This window comes from Macrobrachium rosenbergii, chromosome 46, assembly GCF_040412425.1.
Source record: "Macrobrachium rosenbergii isolate ZJJX-2024 chromosome 46, ASM4041242v1, whole genome shotgun sequence".
NCBI lineage: Eukaryota > Metazoa > Arthropoda > Malacostraca > Decapoda > Palaemonidae > Macrobrachium > Macrobrachium rosenbergii.
This window is the reverse complement of record NC_089786.1, coordinates 40,605,099-40,632,598: the sequence shown is the minus strand read 5'-3', so window position 1 is coordinate 40,632,598 and position 27,500 is coordinate 40,605,099.

Below are 27,500 nucleotides of genomic sequence, written 5' to 3'. Positions count from 1 at the left end.
GTTTAAAATTTTGGCCATTGGTTAGTTTATGTATAGGGAAAAGGTCAGTATTCATAGTTTCCTTCTCGTCCCCCCCCCCAACAAAAAAAAAAGAAACTCAGCCATAACTATTGCAACCTAAGAGCTGAAAGTTACGTGGTAGACGGGTATTATAGATTAGATATATAGTAATAGAGCGTTTTTTTCAGTTTTTTTACAAATATTTTTCGATTTTTGAAAAATCTTGGATCCATTTCGTCGAAAAATAAATCCCAAAAATATTTTTTGGGACAAAATAATAAAAAAACTCTCTATAGTTTTTTAGACAATTTATTTAGCTTTATTTTGCTTTTTGTTTTATTGAGATAGGTGCTTGTCTGTCCATTTATTTGCTTGTTGTCTCACACTTTGAGGTTTTTATGACAAATTTGATATGTTATATCATATTGTGTTGTTCTGTGATTATTATGTTATGTATATTGAAATACATTTTTATATATTTAGGCTCTTGGTCCCTCTTTTCCTCCTCTTGAAAGAGTATTATCCCACATTGTGGGGTGTCAGAGTTGCCCACACTCCCTCTCTGTGGTCATGTTATTAATTCATAATTACAATGTGGCTAAAAGCTCCTGCAGCATAATCCTGAGTCTTTAGTTTCCTTCTTTGGCTTCACAGTCTTCGTCAAGCTGTGTCTTCTCCTCTGTATCTTGAATGTTCAAGGCTACATTTAGTTCTTCCGGACTGATATCAAGTTCATATAGAAGAGAAGACTTGCAAATGACAAAATTATTGTCCAGAATAGCTGTTTCTGCCACAGACTGAAGATGCTGAAGTCCAGCAAACTTTACTCCTGCCCCACCTACATCACCGCTATCGATGCCTCCCTCTTCATGACGTCGTTTCTTCCTTTCAGTTATGGAACGTAGATGTTTAAATTTTCTTGGTCTCGGCATGGTTTCTTCTGAACAAAGAAGTATTGCAAAGTCAAGAGAAATACAAAAAATTGACTTGCAAAGTAATATAAGCGCGCTGAATGAAAAGTGTCAAAATACGGGCAAGGTTGGGCTATGTGACACCATGCTTCGTTGAGAGCTGAGCTGACACTGATCACCCAAGTGGGTACACTGTGACTCCTTCACCCAACAGAGCTACTACGCACTTGCGTAGGATATAGTTGCCATATACCGCATTTAGATATTCTTCTTTGATAACTACACTGATATATATATATATATATATATATATATATATATATATATATATATATATATATATATATATATATATATATATATATATATATATATATATATATATATATATATATATATATATATATATTTGAATGATTCTTTAATTTTTACTGTTCTGCACTGGATCATCTGCTCGTGGTTCTAAAGCTAATGGCTCTATGGGCTTCGATGTGCACACTTAAGCCCCGTCACATGGCCAGACTTTGTCTGGGAGACTTTGTCAGTTGGCCGACAAAATCTATAAACAAACAGAAGTTTGTCGTCCGCACGGCTGTGTCTGGCCAGTCAAAGTCTTGGTGGGGGTGAACACAGTGCGACGATGGTGGTATGGCTCACAACCAGTAGAACAGAAAGCGAAAGGCACGATGAATAATGGTAATGATAACTAGCTGTATCTATGTGCCATAAAAATGGTAAGCAGAAAGTGTCGTCGAACTGATGAATAGGACTGTGCCTTCGTTTACACTGCTAATTACTTAGAACTGAAAGCCAGTCCAAAAACAAACGCTACAACCTCCACAATTGGTTTTAAGTGTTTTATGTTTATAATATCATTACCATTATTATCATAATTATTATTATCAATTTTATTATTATTATTATTAGCAGTAGTAGTAGTAGCACAAAATTCTGTAAACTCAAGGGGGCAAGGGGGGCAACAAAGAAAGCATTCCAGAGGGGAAGCGGAATAAGGTAAGTAATTTGATGATCATAAAAATTAACAGACAGTAAAATATTAAAATAAATTAATGTATATGAAATAAGATAATGCTTGAAGATCAAAGACAATATACGTCATAATTTCATATAAAAACTGACCGTGTATAAGGATTATACCCATATATTATATAGAAGAGCTAACATTTAAAATAGAAAATTATAAGAACATATTCCCATGGCTTTCAAGTTATATTTGATTCCAATGATCAATATAATCCTCGTTTTAATAATCTCTGTATATTCCAGTAAATTTTCGCCCATTATATATAATTGCTTTAGCAATATAAAAATAATTTTCATGTTTTTCATATGCAATCATAGTTTTTACAATAAAACTAGTGCATTGGCTCTTGTGATCCATCTTTGCCACATTCGCATGGCTGGTAGTCATGTACAGTAATGCTAAGTTCACACATTCACGTATCGTCACGCATGGGCACGCACAGCTGGAATTTGTGAAACTTGTGCATACGCGAGAAAATAAGCCCCCGCCCAACCGATACGTGTCACGGACGATGCGTGATGCATGCGTATTATAGTGCGTCGCGAAATGTAATGACCGCGTATAGTGACGCGGACGCTGACCAACAAGCGCAGCGCAGGCAGAAGTAGTGCGCCAGAGCACGTAACACCAACGAGAGATATCAGGGAGGTACATGCTCTGGCGAACTGAGAGCGAAACGTCACGCTGGCCCCACGTACTGCGGGGTTAAACCCCAGCTATATAAGGGCCGGCAGCTGCACATGTGAGGCTAGTCAGTGTCGTAATACCACAGCGATAAGACATATTACCAACGCAGGTTGAAGCAACATGGACAACATAGCTGAAATGCGTCAACTTATAGCTATAGCACGTACGATAGACCAGAATTGTTGCTACTTGTCATTGAGTATGAAAATGTCATGTTATTGCTGAGCTTGCAATGATTGCTGCAAAGCACTTAGAGCAGAAAAAAGGCTGGCCAAGGAGGGGTGGGCGTGGCCATACCTGCAGAAAAGGATGGAGCAAGGTCACAGGACAAACCGATGGAGGAGTTGTCAAACCGCCCCAGACCTGTACAGAAATTTTACCCGGATTGACAAGGACCTCTTCAATGAAATTGTTGAACGGGTCACACCCTACATTCAGAAGAAAGTGACATTCTGAGGAAAACCCATTGAGCCAGGCTCACGTGTTGCTATCACCCCCACGCTTCCTCGCTACAGGTGATTCATACAAGAGTCTGCAATATTCGTTCCGGGTAGCCCACAACACCATTAGTCTCATCGTACCAGAGACCTGCAGGGCCATTGTTGCTGCCTTCGGGGATGAGGGAACTGCAGGTGCCACAAACACCTGAAGCATGGCAGGAGGTTGCACGGGTTTTGAGGAACGGTGGAACTTCCCGCACGTAATTGAGCTATAGATGGAAGCACATTAGGCTCCTGAACCCTCCCAAGGGCGGTACACATTACTTCAACTACAAGAAGTTCTACCCATGGTATTACTTGCAGTTGCTGATGCTTCATACAAGTTCCTATACATCAACGTAGGAGCCACTGGGTCAGAGTCAGACGGTGGTGTATTTGCCCAGACCCGACTGGCAGAAATGCTGTTGCAAGAGGAAGCAAATCTTCCCAACCGGATGCCCTGCCAGGTCAACCTATTGGATCTCCCAGCCCTACTTCCTAGTTGGCGATGATGCCTTCCCCTGGAGGAATTACCTTATGAAGCCCTACCCCAAAAGAGGACTTAGCAAGGTGGAACGGATTTACAACTTCAGGTTAGTAGGGCACGAGGACGGTGGAGAACGCTCTTTGGATTCTGGCAAACAAATTCCGAGTATTCCACACTGCAATATGCTTGAAGCCTGACCATATAGAGCCATTAGTGATGTCCGCATGTGTTCTGCACAATATGATCATAAGAAGAAATGCATGAAGACAAGAAGGAGATCAGGAGCACTCTGTCACATGCTGTCATCCCTGGTAGCTGGAGGAGGACTGTCCTTAGGAGCAGCCCCTTCCAACAGTGACCGCAACACTGCAACGAGGGGATGCAAAGGAACAGCGAATATGCTGAAGGAATACTTTTCGTCGGTTGAAGGCTCTGTGCACTGGCAGGAGAACGTGATTTAGTTACTCTCCATGCATACCTGATTGTTGTAATTACTTAAATGTCTGTTCCTGCATATATTTTGGACTTATTTAAAATTCAATAATGTATCAATTCAGGATTATTTTGCCCTGTGCATTTGTGTACTTTTGTTTGTTTTAGTTGATTTAATAAAAGATATTGCTCAAATCCATGATATATTACTTCTCATCAATACTTGGTAATTGGGAAGAGGATAGAGTGGGACATGACTTTGCAAATTTATGTTTAATCAATATGAAACAATCATACATATAAATAAAAGAAAGAAGATGTAGTTATTTTGCCCTTTTAATAATTTCTTAACATGGAATCTATTCTGATATGATAATTCTATCATTTTTGAAAGTACCTTCTCTTAACATTGTTTCTATTCTGTTCCTGTATTTATTTTGGACTTATTTATAAATCAATAATGTATCAATTCAGGATTATTTTGCCCTGTGCATTTGTGTACTTCCGTTTATTTTAGTTGATTTAATAAAAGATATTGCTCAAATCCATGATATATTACTCTCATCAATACTTGTAAATGGGAAGAGGATAGAGCGGGCCATGACATGGCAAATGTATGTTTAATAAATATGAAACAAACATATATATAAATAAAAGAAAGAAGGTGTAGTTATTTTGCCCTTTTAATAATTTTTTAACAATTTCCTTAACATGGAATCTATTCTGATATGATAATTCTATCATTTTTTTAAAGTACCTTTCTTAACATTGTTTTTATTCTGAGGTGATAATTCTATGTTCTTGAAAGTACCTGCTCTTAGCATTTACATTGTTGATATTCTGCTATGAAAATTCTATCTTTTGAAACTACCTTCTCCCTGATATTTGTGACATTTTATATGACTTGCTAATATTTTGGCCTGTTGTCATTTTGCTTCTGTGCATATATGTTACATAAAGTATTTTGAACTTATTTCAAAGTCAATAATGAAATGTTAATGTATTCCGTTTCATTTTGCCTTCTTTATTTGTGTACTTGTATTATAGCTTTTTCATTGAATACATGATATTTGAGCAGAGGATAGAGCTAGACATGATATTGCAAAATATATTTATTTAATATAAAATAGAAACATACACATACATAAAAGCAAAGGAAAAACAACAGTATATACATTAGCTCTGTAAATTGTTATGAATGTCGTGTCAAGCGACAGGTTGCTGAGGTCTTTTGGTGTGGATGTCACCAACTGTGCTTGCAGGAGCGCCAGCTGCTGTGCAGTGAGTGCCCGCTGCTGCTGCGATGCCGACAGGCTGGCAGGAACTGCAGGTGCCTGACACTCTGCGGTCACTGCCATGGTGTGGGTCATCAGGCCCTCGACGGCACCGCGGAGCCCCTTGGTGGCACGGATGTATCTTTGAATGGCACCAAGCACCTCCATTTTCAGGTGCAGGCTCAGCTGTTCTGACACCGCGCACTCATCCTCGACCTCTTGAAAAACTTCCTCCAGTAGAGGACGCGGGGTTACGAGGAGCTGCGCACAGTGGTCAGCATATCGTCCCGGAGGGCCTCTGCCCTCGTGAAGGCGAGATAGTCGAACAGCTTGGAAACTTGGTGTTTCAAGCCTTGGTTGTTGCTGGATCAATCGAGGGGGCGGGCGTCGGTGTCGAGGCAGGAGAAGAAACAGGAGCAGCAGGCAGGTCCAGAGCTTGGGCAGGAGGGCGGCAGCAGCACAGGCAGCCTGTAAAAGAGGAGCGACATATATGAGAACATGGTATAAAATGTACATTGAATGGATGGAAACTATGTAATAACGTTATATTCAGTAATAATTATGCATGGAAACACATTAAAACAAACATACCATCGGAAGTCCTATCACTTTGGCTTTGACGCACAATGTGCGGCTTCAGGAAGTGGAAAATATTGAGAATCCATTTCTCCCGGTCTGTCAGCCGCCTGCCCGCCCTTTGGCCACTCTTCTCCGCCGCAAGCCGCCCAAAACGACTCCTGAGGGACGTAAACCACGCCCTCAGTTCATGGCCGTCACGGAGGAACAAGTGACTGGCCCTTCTCTTCGAAGGCCCTCCACACCTTGGCCTTATCTGTAGGCTGTGAGGCCCTTGTTATACAATAAACTCGGCCTCGGTCTCCAGCCACCGCCAACAAGCCTTCCGTTTTCCTCCGAAAGGATCACTGACGGGTTCTTCTTCCATCCTTGACCTGTAGGGCCATCTCCTTCAGGAGTGCCGTTCGGTGTCGGCGTCGGCATCCCCTCGTGGGCGTTGTCGCCGTGGCGGCGGGCGGCAGGGTCGCTTCTCGCAGACGAGGGCAAGGTCCTCTTTCCTCCTCCTCTAGCTCGTTCTCCGTCACGAGCCTGTCGGCCTCAATTTGCAGCACAACAGCATTGCTGCCTGAAGGGGGACCATCAGCTTCAGGAGGCTTCGGTAGGGGCAACTCCAGCTGCCAGGCCCCTGGAGTTCTTAGGGCCCCTTTCCTGGTCCTCTTCAGCATTGGTCCTTTGGGCATCTTGGCTGCAGTGGACGACGAAGACGGAGGCGCTGAGGGAGATAGCAACAGGATGCTGACCAGAGAAGCACTGACCTGGAAGCGCGCCGCCTGCCCCTTTTATCCCAGGCCAAAGCTGCCACATCTCCGAAAAGGCGGGGGGTGCGCAGCTGCTGCCGCTCCCCTACTCCCACGCCATTCTGAAAGCTCACAATGCCCTGGGGCAGCGTGGGCCCCAGGTAAGGGTGTGGCAGCTGCGCGCCAACCCGCTGGTGGCGCCACGCTGTGCAGGTCGGGCCACGCTACCTGACAGCTGACCTGGCCACCCCAGCAGGGTTTTGAGCAGGTCGAAAGGTTCCTGCCCCCGGCGCACGCCAGGTGGTCCGTTTGGTCGCTACCGCATGCTGTCCGCAGATTTTTTTACTTTCGGCACATTTACGTTGTATTTGCGTTGTGTTTACGCATTTAATGGCTCCGCCCGTTCGTGGTCGTGCGGGCATGCGTGCCTTGATACGTGAATGTGTGAACGTAGCATAAGTTGCAAAAATGAAGCTACAAAATTCAGAGGATTTCGTTCGAAATTTACTAACTGGCACCTACAACACGTACCTGAAAAACTTATTTTCTTTCTACATTGAAAGCTCTATCAACTAAAATAAAGCTAACATATGATGCACAAATATCAAGTCTATGATATTTATAGCAATCATAAGAAAAAATTATGGTAATAGTAATTATTTCAAAGTATAGTAATTACTTCAAACTCATAGAAACGAAACAATTTGAAATTTTCGTTCAAAACAGGATTACCAACATTACCTTTTGTATATTTCTGAGCAATGTGAAACAAATATTTAATATCATAGTGTATTATCAATTATTTTAGTGAAGATGCATAAAACTATACAAGTATCAATAGAATATAAAGGGAAAATCTCCGTAACATTAAACATAGTCAACCTTGAACGCACCTAGATTCAACAGTGGAGTTGGGTGTGGTTGGTAGTTCTGATTATAGCTTCTAGGACCCGACCATTTGACTCTACTTCAGCTTTGGCTTCGGTTTCGACCCACGACACAAACTTAACATTATCTACTCAACCTATGAATCACCAGCCGCGTCCTACTAGGGTGGAGGGAGGGACTTTGCCCCAATACCCCCATCACCAGCCAGTAATATTGAATAAACAGGTAAATCAGTTCCCTCCTTCATTATGTTTGCAATAACTGACAGAAAGTTACCAATATTGAAAGGGTAAACTTGGTTACAAACAGGTTTTCCGTTACAAATACAGAACTGTTACAAATACAGAGGGCTTCTCCAAATAATAAAAGTGTTCCCAAATCATTCAAGTCTAAGATCCACCAAGGTCAAACGAAAACAACTGAAAATTCATCTATCTGTCTTCCTCACTTCCTCTGCCTTGGCTTAGGCCTAGACTTCCTCACTTCCCCGGACTTGATTTTGGCATAGACTTCTTCACTTCCCCTGACTTGACTTAAGCCTAGACTTCCTCATTTCCCCTGGCTTCATAATGAAACCTAATAACAAGCTGGAAAATATATTTCCTTCATAATTGAAATAGGCCTAACCATGTAGCCAATGCTAAACGCGCATATAACTTAGATTTCGTTTTTTTTCCACTCCAACTTGTGTCTTATTTATAGTTCATTCAATCAGATGCTAAACTTCTTTGTGTTTCATCAAAAGAAATCATAATAACTTTCGATATGACGCTATAAAAGTAGAAAGTTAATTTTACATATCACATTAGGCCAATGCTTATGCACTCGGTTTTTGCTGCCACCCAATGGTGAATACTGATATCACACATTGAGAGCTCGCAAATGTTTCTACTAGGGAAATTTTTTTTTTGGGAAATTTTTTTCTTTCTTTTAATAAACAATTATTGAACCAACACTGACCATTCACTGGGGAAATACCTTCTGTGGTTTTACAGTTAATCACTGATACTTATTATCAGATAAAGAGGATGACAATAACTGGCAGGTAAAGAGGATGACAATAATTGGAATAAAATATACTAACTGGCAACCCTGCACGAGTTTCTAGAGAAGTACGATCAATTCTGAAATTTGTAGCTTCACTTTTGAACTTACTGTACGTTACTCACTTTCTGACAAAGTCTTCACTGTCTTTGTCAAAGACACCAGACGCGTATGGCGGACAGAAGCGGCGAGTCTGGAAACGGAAGAATTTCTCGCTTTTGTCCGAGGACAAAGTCTGGTCGTGTGGACGGGGCCTTAGCAGTGTCTTGGTACATCCTACGCAAGTCACCTGATTACTTGTGAGGCAAATGTATTAAATTTTATCAACCACATTGGATGTAAACAGCGGACTCAGTTCGTCCTTAAACCCGATGGTGCAAGGAATTCTTGGAATTAGCCTCAGGTTTAAGGCAGCAGTTCTTTCTGTAAAAGAGTTTCCCATTTTTTTTTAAAGAATCGTATAAAAAATGAAAGGTAGCGAAAATAGTGATTTTTGGTGTGGTATGGATTACAGCATTATTTGTCATTCTTTGGTGTGGTATTTCATTAAATTTTCCGAAGAGCATATTTTGAGGAAAGCAATTGCTATTAAAGTAATTAGCTAGAATTTCAGTCTCTTCATGGCAAGTCATCCAATTTGACGAATGAGCCAAGGCCCTGTGGAAGAGAGTAGAGACAGAATTGAATTTAAAGTTAAGATAACAGAAGCCATAAAAATTCGTACCCAAATATGAAAACGTATCTTTTCTATAAATACCTGTATAAAAATCTTATTCATTCCTAGAGGCTGGAATTTCCACGAAAGGTAAGTTATTATTGGATTCTTTCTCTTATGTAAACTTTACGTTCAGGTGTTAGGTATTAATATAGTCTAAAAAAAAGAGTCAGCATTATGTAGGTATTTAGTGGAAAAGATACGTTTATAGATTAGGGAAACGAATTTTTATAACTCTGTTATTTCAGTTTTAAGAAGAATTGTATCTCCTCCACGAGGCTGATACTCATTCGTCAAACTGGATGAAGACAACGGGGAACACTTTTCCTCAAATACTAACACATTCGCATTCTTTTCGTAAATGAATTTCGCTGTCAGCTAAAGAATTTTCTGTTCTCATTAAATTCTAATTTCATCATGACATGTATTCACCTCTTCTTGCATAAACGGAAAACATTATTTCAGATAAAATTAAGAGCTCTGTAATACCACTGTGATAAATCAGGTAAAGGACGATACAAATCAAGAAATTACACATTTTAAAATTGCTTTTATATTGCTGGAATAAAGACGATTTTAATTAATCAGATTCTAAATTTGTTCTGTTTTTCACACTCTGCCTGCAAAAGAAGATGAGTAATATAAAAAAGAATTGCTTTGAAGTGCGTTTGAATGTAGCACGTTATAAAACAGAATCTCCGATTCGCGTGAACCATCCATTCTCACATGATTATAACCTCTGAAAAGTGTGCACATTTTATGTACTCACTTACACGTTTACAGCCTTTTATAGCCTTGCTTTGTCTGTATAAGGCGACAACGTTACATCTTTTTAGATTTCCTACGGCGTTCTACAAGTTTCTTAACAATATATTTATCTACGTACAAGATGTCGAAGAGTTTATAATGTATGGATAGATGAAGTGTATGCTTTGTGAAAAATGTCATTTTATTATTTAGAATTATTTAAAGCTAAACAATTTAAATAATAGCTTTAGATAAACTCGATGACTTTCGTTTTTCCATCGTTAATTCACCAAAAAGGAAAATAATCAAAACCAATTTAATGTGAGTCTGGTTCTTCCTTAGTCTATATATATATATATATATATATATATATATATATATATATATATATATATATATATATATATATATATATATATATATATATATATATATATATATATATATATATATATTTTATTATATATATATATATATATATATATATATATATATATATATATATATATATATATATATATATATATATATATATATATATATATATATATACATATTTCAGAATAAGAGAAACAACACAGAATTTACTTTGACTTCTCTGCATGGCTGTGAAGTGTTATAATGCAATTTGGCTCAGGTCAGAGCCTCAAAGGCAAGGGGTCTGTCGCTCGTCTCTCTGAGCTCCATCACAACTTTTATATCACGACGATAGTGAACGCAATTGTTCTTATGCCTGAAATAGCTTTGAGAAGCAACAGTCATTGTTTGAAAAACACAATGCGCTTTCATGAAAGCGCTTATGAGCGATTACCTTATATGAGAGAGGGAATTTATCATAATTTCCAATTATTCCTGGAACCAGACACTTTTGCATGCATCTTGTGCTATTGAAAATTAGCAATCTTCTTACACTCGATCCTCCTTTTATTTTGCCAGGCACAATTGAAGTTTCTCTCTCCATTCTGAATCAGGTTGGAATGTTTATTATTTTGTGATCATGTAGGACATGCTGTTTGTATTGCGCCATAATTTATGCCAGAAACATCATACCCAGGACCAATTTTTTTTCACCTGAATGTTATATTGCAACTACGTTTGTTAAAGGAACCTTTGGCGAATAAGTGTTGTTTGGTTACTTTTGTCTCATTGTTTTAATACAGGCGTGCTCACGATAAAAATAAACTTAGTTATCATGCTATAGTGAGAATACAAAACACAATCCACCTGTCTTTGATTGAAAGCGTTACATTTTCTTGTCCTCTCTGGGAACTGAAGTAGGGTATTGGCTGCTATTTAAGGATCCTTCGCATATCAAGTTCAGTCGCTTTTTATTTTATCAACTTCCATCCCCCTACCCATCCCTCCCCCACATTTTGATCTAATTTGTTGATCAGGATCTGGTCCGACCTTAAAATGAAAGGAACTCGACAGGGACTTTTTAGTGTTGTTTCTGAACTTTTACTTTATTCCCATCTATGATTTACATCGACTATTTTTATACAAAAATAATCTTTGTTTTTATTTGTACATTTAGCCAAGTTAAATTATCAAAAGGGAAATCTTAAATCATAAGATACAGAAACGAAACAATCGACGCGATTTGCCTCTTATGACAGAGCTGAGACATTGCCCTTCAGCCAGACAGTCTTGCCATAATCTCCCTCAGCCAATTTCATGCCCATTCGCTTATCCTGTGAGTAATGTCAAGTCACTGGTGCCACACTGAAATCCCATTATGATACGACATTTTGCAAAGGAAGGATGGCATTCCATTTCACGCCGAAGGACACCTGGACTTCCTAAATAAGAAGTCATTCTCCTTTGTCTTTCATTTACATTTGAGGGGCAGGCGTTCGTGGAAGATATCTAGTTATTTTGGAAAGGATTCCGTCTGCAGTTCTCCTAGGGCTGTAAAACTGACCATTTTCCAAAATAAATTAACAATCTGAAATTTTATGGTCAACAACAATTATCAAATTACTCACTCTTCCGCATTACATCAGATCGTAACCACAATTTTAGTTTAAAAATTATATTTACAACTTCATGGTTTATTTTTATATTCACGTAATTGATAAAAAAAATAGTTCTCTTTTTTTGTTACTTTTTAGTTTATATATAAAACGATTGTTAAGGGTCGTTCCAAACCAATAATATTCTAGTGCAGAAAGAAAAATTCTTCGAACATTGGTCTTGGGTTCTGTAAGAAGTTGGCTATAGACATCTACCAAAGCCTCTAAAGGTAGTTTGTAATTGCTGGTCATTGCAATTAGGATTGATTTTAAACAGAAGAACTGAATACAGCTCTTGCACCGAGAATTCACCTACCCATAGATCCAAGATTATTTATGACCATTATTAAAATTTTTAAAAGTGTAGCTTTCCAAATCTTGGGAATATTAATCTTTTATTTTGATCGTAGATCTTTCTCTATTACAGTATGTGACCCTTGTTATTTAAGGACCACTGTTTGTTCGAAGTCTCCGTTCACCTAAGTATTTTCGATATAAAGATCGACATTTCACTAGAAAACTACAGTGCTCCTCCTGCTCGGGGTCAGACCTTTGTTCACTTTATAAATATTTCCTACTCAAGAAGAATATGATATAAAATTTAGTATCCATTCTTTATTATTATTATTATTATTATTATTATTATTATTATTATTATTATTATTATTATTATTATTATTATTATTATTCAGCCGATGAAACCTATTCATATGGGAAATCCATACCACAGGGCCATTGACTAGAAATTCAAGTTTCCAAAGAACATGGTGTTCATTAGGAGAAAGTAAGAGGAAGTAAAGGCAAATGTGGAAAGAAAAAAATAATAAATTAATAAACAGATAAAAAAGAAGGTAAGGAAAGAGAACTGACTGAACGCTGAAGGACAATCGTTCTATACATTTATGGGTGTTGGACCAGTGATTGATTCTGAAAACAGTACAGTGATTGAAGACTAAAAACAAGATTGGAAAATAAAGAAGAGTGAAAGCTAGCATATGGTCCTATAAATATAGAGAACGATTGTCTTCAACGTTCAGTCAACTCGTTCCAATATATATATTTTTCTTATATGTATATATATATATATATATATATATATATATATATATATATATATATATATATATATATATATATATATATATATATATATATATATATATATATATATATATATATATGTTATAAACTGTTTGGAAACAGATAAGAATATTCCAGGTAGGAACATTACATAAGCATACCGATTGGTCTGTCTTCAGAGGCGACGGAGGGAGTCCAGCCCTGTTCTCTCTCTCTTTAACAGCGAGTCTTTTCTCCTCTCTCTCTCTCTCTCTCTCTCTCTCTCTCTCTCTCTCTCTCTCTCTCTCTCTCTCTCTCTCTCTCTCTCTCTCTCTTACTCACAAAGATCTCTTTCGTTCTCATGATTTCTCTCTCATTCCACATTAAAGAAAATGGAATGGGTCGTATAAGGAAAACTCAATCTTTCCTACCAAAAATAGATTTATTATTTAAAGCAACCCAACAAGCAATGAACAAACAAAGCAAAGATTAAAATGCATCATAAATGAAATTGTCAAGTAAGAAAACATCTAACTCAAGATTTAGTCTCAGTCCAACTAAAAATCTGATTATGGCTAATAGCCTGCAAATTCAAAAATTCTCACATATTCCATTATAGACTTTGTAAAGTCTAGTCTCAAGTCTCCCACATAAAATACTAGACATTGCAAAGGTTTTGCGTCTGTCTTTCTCTATGATCACACCAACATGATAACATCATGTTATTGCCCACAAAGTCATCACCACAACCACAATGACAACCATGACATCTTATTCTGTACAAAATAAGAGCTCTCCCAAAAAGATAATGTCAAAAACACGATCTCGTTCTAGGTCTAAAATGAACGAGTAAATAACATACTGGTAAAATTAGAACACAATAAAATTCTATAAACACGAACTCTTGCTACATCCAGATCCCAACAAGTTCAAAATGTCCCGGAAATATGGTAAAGACCATTAAGTCCTGAGATGATCAACTATTTGCTGAATACAAGGATTCTGCAACTGACCTTATTCAGTGCCAATCTAGCAACTCAAAGAAATTCTTCCATCACACTCTAGTACCCTTTAATGTTAAGGCGGCTAATTTTTAGAACGAGGAACACAATGATTCATTAATAGCGTACACACGAGCTCATTTGATGCAGTAGGTGAGATAAAGAAATCGGCCAATGATAAACGTGTTCATGGGTTAAATGGAAATCAAGATTTGCTTTAGATAATTTTGCAAAAACTGCTCACACAGTACCTTCCAACCAAAATTCTTCCCAGATATAATTACAGATAGTTTTGATAAAGATATTTACTCAGTACACAGATGAATCATATTTTGTTTACAGGTTAAAAAATATATTAAAATGCCCGACGCTAGACAGTAGTTTTGTGAAGGAGGTGCTAAGATTTATATATATCCATCAAAATACAAAAATAATGCAAAACTCCTCCTAGGAAAAATATTTAAATCATTTTGGTTTTCTTGAGTGAAACCTCAGCAGAGATCCATTTCAACCCAGTTGTTTTAATTGTGATAAAATAGATCCATCCATCCATCAAATTGGGGAGAAATTGAAACAAGGTTTATATTTACGCCCGTAGTCTGAAACCAAGAAAGCCAGTCTCATGAGCAAAATTTTCGCTTATTTGAAAAGTTTACCTCAATTTTCCTTCTTCTTCTTCTTCTTCTTCTTCTTCTTCCATTTGAATTAGAATTCTTTTACAAATTTACAGCCATTATATTTACAGAGACTTAGATGCCATGAAACAAGGAGAAATAAAAATAACCAGAGCCAAGGGCAGGGATGATTAATTGGAGACATGGAACAAGTGGTAAATATTGATGTTTGGCAAACACAAGCTGAGTAAAGAGCAGGGAGAATACGAGAAGAAAACAGAGATCCAATGATAATAATAAAGGCCGTCATGGAGTCGACGATTACAGTTTTGAATTTTAGGGGACTTAGTTAGATGATGAAAATGATGAACTTTTAAGGAAGGGAAAATAATTCATATAAACATTTTGCAAACAGAACCACTAATGAACTTGATATCTGACTATGACATACAAAGTTGATTTCAGGATTGTGGGGTCACAAACCATAAAATTTTTCAGAGTGCAGGTTTTGAAACAACGCTTATTTCCTGAAAGAGGGGTCTTGATTAACAATTTAATTAGTCGTAGAAGGAAATGGAATCCCCCTTATAAATGGGGATCAAACAATTAAATATTCAAACCAGTACCAACTCTAGCAGATGATGTTTATGATGAAATTGAAGGAACAATATGGGAATTAAGGCCAAAGGCTCTAACAATGAACATGTGATCATTCAATCACACCACGAGTAAATTTAACTATATTGTTTAGCCTAAATTTGCACTATGAATCAGTTGTTGGGAAAGTGGATAAATGGATGATTAGCATGGGATCTCTACTGAAATTCAAGGTACATTAATGGCGAGATATGGTTTGCTGACTATTTGCGATGGATGAACCTTGTCTGATAACGCGAGCCAACAGTCGCCAAGATGTCCACTGACGGTAGTTCAACCAGCCTAAACGGGAGAATTTAGGTGGCACATTGATCTGAGGTACTGAGAAAAAGCTTTGCTTAAAATGTTAGATGCGTCTTTAGGGGCAAATCGTTAGTTTGAATCAAATAAATATGTCAATTATTCCAGCAAAGAAGAAAACTAGAAAGTGAAGATTAAGTGCTTTAAGATTAAAATTACCTTATCTAAAGCTTGAATATGCTTCAGTTGTTTTTCCGTGAAACATTATAATGGAAAACTGTAACTGGAGTATCTAAAAAATTGACAGTCTTCAAACCGAGGATAGTGACGTTGGGTTGTATCCCACATTAAAAACAAATACACTGGTACCATGGAGCCGTTTTGTATTTAATATGAAAAACTATGCAACCATTCAACAAGTATAGTCTAAGTATATATTGAAGGTTCTTTACGTGAAATAAAGCAGATTTTCAAAATATAGAATGACAACAGAAATCTACAGAGAAGGAGGATGTATTCAAATTATATATCAAAATATATATTTATACTGTTGTATTTTGACTGGTTGATTATCCATTTTGAACGCATAATTATATATATATCATATTGTTACTGACGTTATATATATATTTACAAGTTTTTTTATAGTTTGATTTGATATAATATAATTCCAACATATATAATTAAATATATAATATAATAAAACTTTCCATCCAAAAAAATATTTAATTTCATAAAAAAAATTCAAAACTTTCAATAGGCTTCATATAAAATGGGCGGGAGATAGGCCAGGCGTATACGTTGATTTCGTTTTGTGTTACCGAATTGTTTGTGTGTTTTTATGTCGGTTTGTTTGTTAGTTTGTATGTTGGTGTGCTATAGAAACTGGAACCGCTCGAACGATCTAAACAAAATTTGGCAAGTGGCCATCATTTGACCCAACTAAAATAATAGGGTAGATTTCACAATCGTACCCGCTTCCCCTTCCCCTTTCCATATCCACATTCCCCCTTCCCTTTGTAAGATATACATACTTTTGTAACTTATGTGGTAAATAAAGTCTACGGATTTATCATACCCCATTCCATGTACTCGAGACCATATTATTGAAAATGCTTCTCAGTAATCACAGTAATACCTGGATAAAAATGACAGACAGCACAGCGATATTTGGATAAAAGGGAAATTCGCCACATTAATATCTGGATAACAGGGACAGTTTCCACAGTAATATCTGGATAAAAAGAACAGCCAGCATAGTAATACCTGGTTAAAGGTGACAGTACAATAATACCTGGATAAAATGGACAGTCACCACAGTAATATCTGGAAAAAAGGGACAGTCACAACGTTAATACTTGAATGTAAGGGACAGACAGAACATTAATAACTGGATGAAAGGTGCAGTCATCACAGTAATACCTGGATAAAAGGGGCAGACAGAACAGTAATACCTGGTTAAAGGGGACAGTTCCATGCATTGTAAATACTTCGACGTCTCATATCTAGATGAATCATATTGCACAGAGACTAGTGGAAATTGTGCAACCTTGGGTAAAACCTGCGAAAAAATGTTGGCTTTCTATGAAGAGCCTGACAGTCTTTTTTTTCCCCTTTTTTTACTGTTAAGAACACCACCGAGAATACTAAATATTTCAGCACTCATTGAGTAAACCAGATTTCAAGTTCAAAAACTGGTTCCAGGAGGTAAATAGTTTTAGAACCAGCAAAGCAAGTAGCTAATAAGCTGGAAGCATAACATGTGGGTGTATAAAATGTGGGCACATTTTGAGGTTTAATTATGTAGAGGTAATGCTGACGTGAGTTGGAGATTCCGTCATGTAACGTGCGTCATCCAAGCACAGATTGGTATATTTTTTTTCTCTAATATTCATTTGCACGAAGGCGCGAATAATAATCGCAACCTGAGTAATTAAAGCGTTTTTACTTTAGCAGTTTCTAAACAATTTTTAAATGTTAAATTTCTTGATTTTTATCGTGCTTTATATAATTAATTAGGTGGTATTATGGAACTCTAAATTCTATATGAAATTATTTTTCGGTTATGTAAAATTTGGTCAAAGCATGTCATGATTAAATTATATTTTTGCTAACAGTGAATTTCATGCACAAACAGATAATTTTGCTAGCAGTGAAATTCATGCACAAATAGAGTGAAAGTGTTTTGGCATGTGGACATAAGTCTTTACGTTGTTTTGATGATATGACTTGATTAAAAATGTAGAAAACCTGTTGGAATATGATAACAAATGTTCCATCAAGTTTACCGCCTCATGGTGTGCAGGCAATTGTAGTCTGTTGGATCGAATGGTTGTTACTGTTTTTTTTTTTTTCTTAATTCAAAAGCCATCACCCTGAGGTCTCTCGTTTAAAGATCGAATGTCTCCATTGAAATTCCAGACCCTCCAGGTTGGACAGCCTTTTATCCTTCAGAAGCAATATAAATCAAAACACACTAAGAGTCAGGGTCACAGTAATATCTTAATTATGAGAAAAAAATTTAACTATTAATGAACGCAGAGTCTTCTCTTCAATTAAATCTAGATTGGGACGACGTTACCATTTTGGCGTGTTGTAGGTGCCCGAAATAGAACAATGATACGAGTACTGTACTCTTACAAAGGAGCAAGTTGGGAAGAATAAATGGGGAAAGTGTGATTAAAGGAAATAATGAAGCTTCTGAGATCAATACTTCTTTCCAGGTTATAAAAAGAAAGGCTGCCAAACTGACCAGGTCATCTTTATTTCCTATATATATATATATATATATATATATATATATATATATATATATATATATATATATATATATATACATATATATATATATATATATATATATATATATATATATATATATATATATATATATATATATATATATATATATATATATATATATATATATATATATATATATATATATATATATATATATATATATATATATATATATATATATATGTATATATATATATATATATATATATATATATTAATATATATATATATATATATATATATATATATATATGTATACATATATATATGTATATATATATATATATATATATATATATATATATATATATATATATATATATATATATATATATATATATATATAATTATCATTAAAGCCAATTGCTTTAATGACATCAACAAAGTTCCTTACCATTAGAATTATCTTTCGTGCTTCAATTTCTTGTGAAAAATATGCAGACCTCCTTCTTCCATTTACTAGTTTTCGCCGCGACAGCTGTTTCGCAGACTGTGGCATTAACGAGCGACTACTGACTTACAGTCCGGCTTTTCGACCTATTTACCATCGTATGGGGAGAATGACTTGGGTCCTGGGTACTGAATGCTCAAGGGATTTAAAGCTTAACCGTTTAAGGACGTTGTTTTGGGTACAAGGAGTATCTATGACAACATAAGTAAAACTGTAAACATTATTTTAGTTAGTTAAATATTCAAAATACAATGCCATGTGTTTAGTGGTTCCTTAACTTTGTATTTATAATTCAGTAAAATCTTACTTGATAGTTTGCAAATAAAAAAAAAATAAGGTAGAAAAATAAAAATAAGATTTATAACGTATGTAAAAGGTACAAATCATGCGAATGTCAGTTTATGCAGAAATGTGATTAATTTTCAATTTGAGTACATATGTGAGTCCAAATGTTTTACGCTAATTAACGGATTGAGGTTCGTTTTGGGCGGGCCTCGGGGACTTTAGCAAGCATGCTACTTGGCCTTCGCTGGGTGCTTTCGTGTCCCCTAAGGGGAGCTATGTGTCCGGTGGTTGGGGGCGTGCTGTCTGGTCCCTGTAGCTCGCGCTGAAGAGTTTATGATCCGACTCTTGTTGGATATTCAGGGTCGGTTTCTAGATAGCGATGCTTACCGCTTCGGCTACCAAGAGGCGACCATAGTTATCCTCTCTGTGTACGACCTGGGGTCTTCTATCAGCTCTTGTAGGGATGGCTTCGTGTCGTGAACATAATGTAATGTTAACGAATGGCCCCTTGTAATTTCTGACCCAGCATACGTCTCCGAAGGGTCGTTATAGTTCGGCAGATGTAGTTTTGGCTGTGTGATTTATACATCTCCTCTGAACATATGAATTTGTAACTTCGTTCGTGCACATCTCCTTCGGTCCTCCCCAGCAGTGCTGTTTTTTTTTATTATTAGGGCTGCTACAAAAGTCAGGCTTACTATATATTCTGAGGCTTATTTTTGGTAGAGGTTTTTAGGGCCACGCCCTGCTTAATATCCCACGTGGTGTGCAGCATTCCTCCTTGTATGCAGACTCATAATGTAGACGATGTAAAATAATCAGACCCCCTTGTTCGTCGTCGCGTAGGGTTGGTAAAATTCATCCATTTTCTTTTTATTGCAGTTTCAATTATTTGATCTGCGTGGCCGTTGTTTGTCAACAATTGGCAAAATTCGGTCAAGTTCGTTGTGTATGTCTCTCGACGATGTGTTGTAAGCGAAAGCTCCTTTGACGTAAGTACTCGCGACAGAATTTTTACATACGTCCGGGCATTCTCCTCGAGTGTTCAAGCAACGACCAGCATTAATTTTAAAAAATAAAATGGAAAACGAAATCGTTCAGTGAATATTGTTAGTTTAGTTTAGTTGCACCATATGTGAAAGGGCACTCAGGAGCGCATACCTCTTGTTCGAGCGGAATTCAATTTCAGCAACCCCCAGAGGAAACAGACATTTGAATTCCTTGCGTTTCTGCTACGCTGATATATTTCTTCTTTTAAAATTTTTTACATATAGACAATTATGATGGCTGTCATTATACAAAAAATTCTGAGATTATTTCTCTTTTCTAAGAACAAAAACTAAATAAGAGCGCTGTAGTAAATAGCAGGCAAGGAGCATTTAATTTGATGATAATGCATGCCTTCCTGAGAGCGTGTTCGGTGTCCTTAGTTGGGAATATGAGTTTTAATATCAAGGAAAAGGGAACGAGGATGTGATGAAACTTGACACAATCGATGGCAATAAATCACCATCCTTGTATCGTTATCCTCAAAAAGCCGATCCTTTCGAGAAAATCTCAAAAATGGATTTATCACATTTCATCAAATTCCGTTATCTCAGTCTGCTTACACATACAAGCTTGATAACATAACTTCCTTGTCACTTCATTTACGGCGAGAATTACAACTATTTTTTTTTCTTTATAAGTAGCTGTTCTTTATATCTGAAATGAAAGTGAAAATGAAAAGATCTGCGCTATGAAATGAACTGAGCACGAACATATTTGTTTACTCTTTTCAAAGCAACAAAACTAAAGTCGACACTAGTTATTATCAATGTTGACCACTGGCCCATCGCTTTCGGAGTTCGAGAGAGAAATATGTGTGTGTATGTGTGTGTGTGGGTGTGTATAATTTTTCATCTTGGAATTATTTTTCTTGTCTCAGGAGGTATAAAAACGAAAGAAATAGGGTTGGAGCGTTTATATTTCTGTGTCTCTTCTTAAATCTTGCATCTGACCCAGTACAATATGAGGGTGGGAAATGAAGAGTATTTTGAAGTGTTTTTCACTCCAGTGTTCCTAAAATTATTAGCAATTATTATTCTTCCTTTTCCCCTTCTCCATCATTTACTCTATTGTATCTCTTTGTTTTCTTGTTCATTACTCCTCTTATCATAATCCTAATAACCAAACTTCTGTTCTTCTTATTTTATACAGTTCTTATTCTTTTCTTCCTATCATTCTATTTATTATCGCTGATATTAAACCTAATTAAAATGTAATTTCTCCAAGAACTTCATGTGAAATTGTAATGCTGACTGCAGGCATCATACTTTATGTAAAATTCCCCGAACTCATGTTTTATCTTTCAGCTAAATCAACAGCCATCAGGTTATGGCGGAATTCTGGACAAGAGAGAGAGAGAGAGAGAGAGAGAGAGAGAGAGAGAGAGAGAGAGAGAGAGAGAGAGATTTTCTGAATTTGATATTCGAGCCTTTTTCAGCACGGACAATGTTCCCTTTTGCAGCCGCTGACGTCCACCAAACATTCAAACCCGACAACGATTCAGATAGACAGGTTCCATTTCACATTCGAAAGGTCGCTATCGGAGAGGTTTTTTTATTCCCGGACATTCCTTGCCCATGTAGATAACGCTTAGGCCTCAGTTAAATTTTATAACTATAGCCAGGCGGATAAACACTTCAATAAGATTACTTTGTGCCCTTTTGTCCATAATATAAGATTAGATAAAGGTGGAGATGGAAGTTAGAGAGAGAGAGGAAAAAAAAAATTACAAAATATTGGTAAGACTATTCCATCCCAATGAACTCTAGAGCTGCATTCGAAATAGAACTTAGAAAGCATGGATAGGTGACTCTTTATATATGAAGTTTATCCAGGTTTTTCGCTTAAATACAGGGCTAACTAAATAGTGACCTAGTCCGAGCTCGTAAAAGAAAATTGGTATTCAAAATCTCGTATGTGTCACATTGACCGTAGGGCGAAGTTAAAATTATAAATTATAAATTAAAATAAAATGTAAACGATTAAAGGATATCAATCAGTTGACTCTCCGTGATTTTAATCGGCATCAGTTACTTTAAGGAAGGAAAGAATAAGAAAAAGAGACGTTAAAAGCCAGATGAAGATAAACATTTAGGAAATAAAACATTGGAAATGGGATGGCGAGATAAATCATGAGGTGTGGAGCAATTATTGGGAGTGAAAAAAGATGAAGACAAAATAATAATCACTTATAAGATTTTAGTTTACATTATGCAATAAAAGAAAAATCAAGTTCTTAAACACAAACACAAACACGCGTCCCATAAACACCCATGCAGACACACGTAAGCGCACTATCTATCTATCTATCTATCTATCTATATATATATCTATCTATCTATCTATATATATATATATATATATATATATATATATATATATATATATATATATATATATATATATATATATAAGATAAAGATAATAGATAACAATCATATTGATTTGCTGGTACCTTTTGATATGATTATTTCTTACATTTACATCCTGTTTACAGAACTCTTCCAAGCAAAGTTTTTCTGAATTTACCGGTCACGTTACCTAATTTTGTCTTATTCATTCATATTTAATTCTCTATTATTTAGATATTTTCAACGAATGTTTCTTGAACTGGAGGTTAATGCTCAAACTTCGTACTCCAAGAGGTTATTTCTTGAAATCCATAACACGTCATTCATTCTTCGAATGAACTACCCTTATTAAAATAGATGTGACATCTGGGATTCAGATTTAGTCGTTCATCAGAGAGCAATTTTGCTTGCGAGGTCATTTGTGTTTTAAAATGGTTTATTATGAAAAAATTAATATCTCTTGATATACTTCCACCATATTTCATGTCCTGTTGTTGGCTAATATTTTTTTTAGATATAAACCCTGTTAGAGCTTATCATTTATAAATATCATATTTTGATTTTGTAACTAAGTTTCACATGGAAAACATGAATGCAAAATATGAGAGAGAGAGAGAGAGAGAGAGAGAGAGAGAGAGAGAGAGAGAGAGAGAGAGAGAGAGAGAGAGAGAGAGAGTTTATTTAGTAATTCACAATGTCAGCAAGTACAGACAAGCACTGGGAGGTTCACTGACCTTGTTCTTAAAAAATAACTGATCATAAACCAAGGAATTTTCCTTAAATGTCCTTTAAATAGTTTAGGCTCTTGAAAAGAGGTTGGCTTCATGCTTTGAGGTGAGAAGATTCATGCTTCTGTGGATAATCAATTTATAACACTCTCGTGAATTCCGTCATTATTCGACGGCAATAATTAAACATATCAATCTTTGACTGGCATATAACTGCGTATTCGATAATCAGGCAATTAATTCGGTGGAACGTAAATAAACATTAAATTACTTTATATCTCGGAGATCTTCGTCTTCTGCTTTATGATTAAAAGTCAATAGAATACGTTTTACTAACGATTGTTAAGATTCCTTCCGTTATCGACTATTGCTAAGCAGCTTAGTCAAATAATGACGACAGCAACCTTGTACGTACAATTTATATGAGGAAATAAAACATGAAAGATAAATATCAAATGTTATAAATTGCTCGTAATCCATTTATGCATAAACAATCGAACACATTACTTTCGGTCTACGCCATTTTGAAGAACCTCAGTTATAATGAGCTATCTTAATGTCCATAATTACAGTTTGCCGTCAAAACATAAAGGAAGAACTCACAACGAAAATGAACAAAGCTTAAGTTCTCTTGGTCGTGGCCACTGACTTCTTCTAATAATCGAGAAAGGTCAGTCGCTAATGCCCACCACACGCGAAAGGTTATGTGAAGTCGCCACAAAAGGCAATGGTGAAAGGGCACACAAGCATTGATGGGTATTATTTACAAATAGTAGTTTTGTCTAAAATAATGACTTCTCTCTCTCTCTCTCTCTCTCGCATTATCAGCATCATCATGCATTAAGGTAGAGTTTTGCTAAACCTTTATTTGAAGGTTCCTTCGAAACAGTTATTTTCCTCTTAGGAGAGTTTTTGTTCTATAGCCTAACTCTAATTCCCTCTTGAGATTTAGTTGCATCATGACGCCCTCAGGCATTATAACTAACATTTTACTGAATCTAAGGACGTTTACAAAATTTCTGTGTTGGTTAAAAAAATGCTAAGGCGATTATCGTTTTTAATTAATATCACTTAAATGCACTGATATTTTGATGAATATGAATAAAAACTAATTAACCGGAACTGATGACACCATTATCGTAAATGTCACACAAATTGAACCATAGCACATAAATGTAAGATTTGCTCACAACCACTTAAAAGACTAGTCGAGAAAAAAGGTGTTTTCCTATTCTATTTTCGTAGGTATTTTCCTGTGATATAATTATATTTGCCTCAAATGTTAATAGCACAAGGACTTTTAGATGAGTTCGACACAGGACAAACCCTACGTTCGAAATGTTAATATCTGGAGCAGCATTCAAGTGTTCTTTCGTTACTTTGGCTGAACTTTCAGGTATTTTAGTGTTCTGTAAAAGACAACTATTGAGATGGTCATTTGTCTGTCCGTCCGCTCTTTTTCTGTTCGCCCTCAGATCTTAAAAACTACTGAGGCTAGACGGCTGCAAATTGGTATGTTGGTCATCCGCCCTCCATTTATCAAACATAAAAATTGCAGCCCTCTAACCTCAGTAGTTTTTATTTATATAAGGTTAAAGTAACCATGATCGTGCGTCTGGCACCGCTATAGGTGCCAACAACACAGGCCATCACCGGGCCGTGGCTGAGAGTCTCATACAGCATTATACGCTGTACAGAAAACTTCGACGCATTTTTCACGGGTCTTGTTTTGTGCCTTGGTCCTCTATATCTATTTGCTCCTGGTTTTACTCTGTTGGTATTAATTGTCCTTCTTGTTGTCTTTCCCGCTAACGTCATTATCAGGAGATTCTATAGAGCAGAAGAATTTTAAAAATCATGTAGATGAGGACATACTTTTATCTGGATTCAAAATGAAGCAGTAATCGTCAGTAATCGTCAAACGGAATATTTTTGTTCAAAAACAATTCAGAAAACAATTGTAAATGTTTATGCAGTTTTATTTCAAAACGCGCTACGTTCATGGAGTATTCAGAACCTCTGTCGAATAAAACTTCCTGTTTACTTTATGCAGCAAGTAATTCCATTACATGTATGAAGGAAAAAGCACTGCGTTTTGAAACTGAGGAACAGAATGAAAAAAGTCACTGAAAAACAGACATTAAAGGTGCTCTAAAAAAAAAGATAGGATATGAATATAAAAAAGAGCAACAATACAGTAATTACCTAACGTTAAAATTAAAAAGAAGCAAGACTATTAGGCATGCCTTTATCTTACTAGAAAATTGCTGAGGAAAAATAAACTCCATCAATTACTCGAAACAATGTAAGAGGCTTCGAGGAGAACGGATGGTCCTGTGCAAACATCAGCTTTTGTGGTAAGCTGTTAAAGAAATGAGAGCCTTCTTTTGTACCTCACGATTGTATGCAACAAATGAGGCCTCGTTGAACTAAGAATATTAATTTAAATGGGTGACATTGTAATTAATACGATAATACGTAAACAAAAACAAATGACCCCATAGCGAAGCTAACAGGAAGAGGGCTGGGGAGATTTTAAGAAACCCCTGAAGCAATTTAATGGACACGAGGACTTCCTATTGGGGCATTTTTAGACAGAGTTGTTTGTCCTCTCTAATGAACTCTTAAGAATCGTATTCAAGAATTTTTTTCTCTCAGGCGCTCTGGTTGTCTTTTTTTTCACCCTTTCTCATATTTCTCATTTCTGCGACGTCTTAGGTGTCCGTGGGAATCAGTTAAGGCCTTTACCTTAGTCAGTTTCCTAATATATTTCCGTTTCGTAGAATGGTGGCCGTAAAGAATAGCGGACTACATGCTGAATTTGATAATAACGTGTCAAGGTTTTCCTTATGAGCACCAAAAGCTAGAAGAAGCCACACAATGAGCGTTTGCATGGAAGTTCATCAAAATCCGTACAACCATTATCGAGGTAATAAGCTAACACTAACTATTTCGCAGGGAGACATGTACGGGTGAAAGTAGAAATCTAATCACAGAAAAAGCGATAACTTTCCATTCTCTTAAAATAAAGATCAACACAAGAATCGAAGCCCTGTCCCTCGTAACCGTCCTTTCGTCATCACGGCAAATAGATTTTGTTATGCAGTTTCGTTCCTGGGACAGAAAAGTTACTTGTGTTTAGGATAAAATAATGAATGTTATTTATCTGCCAGTGTTCAAGTATTTCCTTTTGAAATAGAATCTAAATAACAAGACTGAGTAAAAACAGTAAATGTCATTACAAATTGGAAACACGAGCAGAAAAACGTGTAAGTACTTTTTTCCCTTTTGTTTTGTTGACAAGACATGTAAATCGTGTTTGTTTGCCTAGGCTTCATTAGAGTTAACCTCTTCTTAATCTAATACAAACAACTAAGCTCTAATTAGAGCGGAGGGATGCTAATTAGGGGAAACAATAATCCTAGTTTCATTCCTTGGTGCCTCGGTTTCACTATCCGAATAAATAGACTTGAAGCAATCTTAATGATTTGCAATTCCTCTCAGCGATGTTTTGGTATATTCATTCCAACTTACTTTCAATCCTGATTTTGGCTCATGATCATAAATGCCGTAACAAAAATAAAATTAAGTCAAAATTGTTCTTGTCAAATCGCAAAACTCAAAATTAGGTTAGAGTCATGGTTGTTTTGTGGTTAAATGGACTTTAGTCTTGTAAAATATGATTTAGAACCTTGATTACCACTCAGAGAAAACTAGATGTAAAAAAAAAAATGGGTTTCCATTAATTCGTCAAAACCTCTAAAAGGCTGGCAGCTTGTGACTAGAAAAGGACACCGGTGATGGATGAAGCAGACAGGAAATTTGAATTGCAGATGAGGTTTGAAGTGAGGTGTGCCCTTCATTTTTATCTGATGTGGAAGAATTTTTTATCCAAAAATATTACGGAAGAGACGCGCAAATGGTTTTCTATCCATCCCAGTTCAAAAACCTTTTATGTAGGCAATTTCAATTTCCTTGGTCTTTTGCTTCCAGTTCGTTTCAGCTGTACACGTTGGACACATGAAATTATTAAAAGCATAAGTAAAATCTATGGTAATTACGAGCACTCCTGTCACAACATTATTCATAGGTATTGATAAAAATACGATGTATCTGGAGGCGTACTTACAGAGTTTCCGGGAAAAGATAATGTTCTCTGATCTCACTCGTGTCTGAGTGAGAGTGTTTTAGAAGGGTGCCTGCAAAATAGATAACAGAATCTAGTGACCTA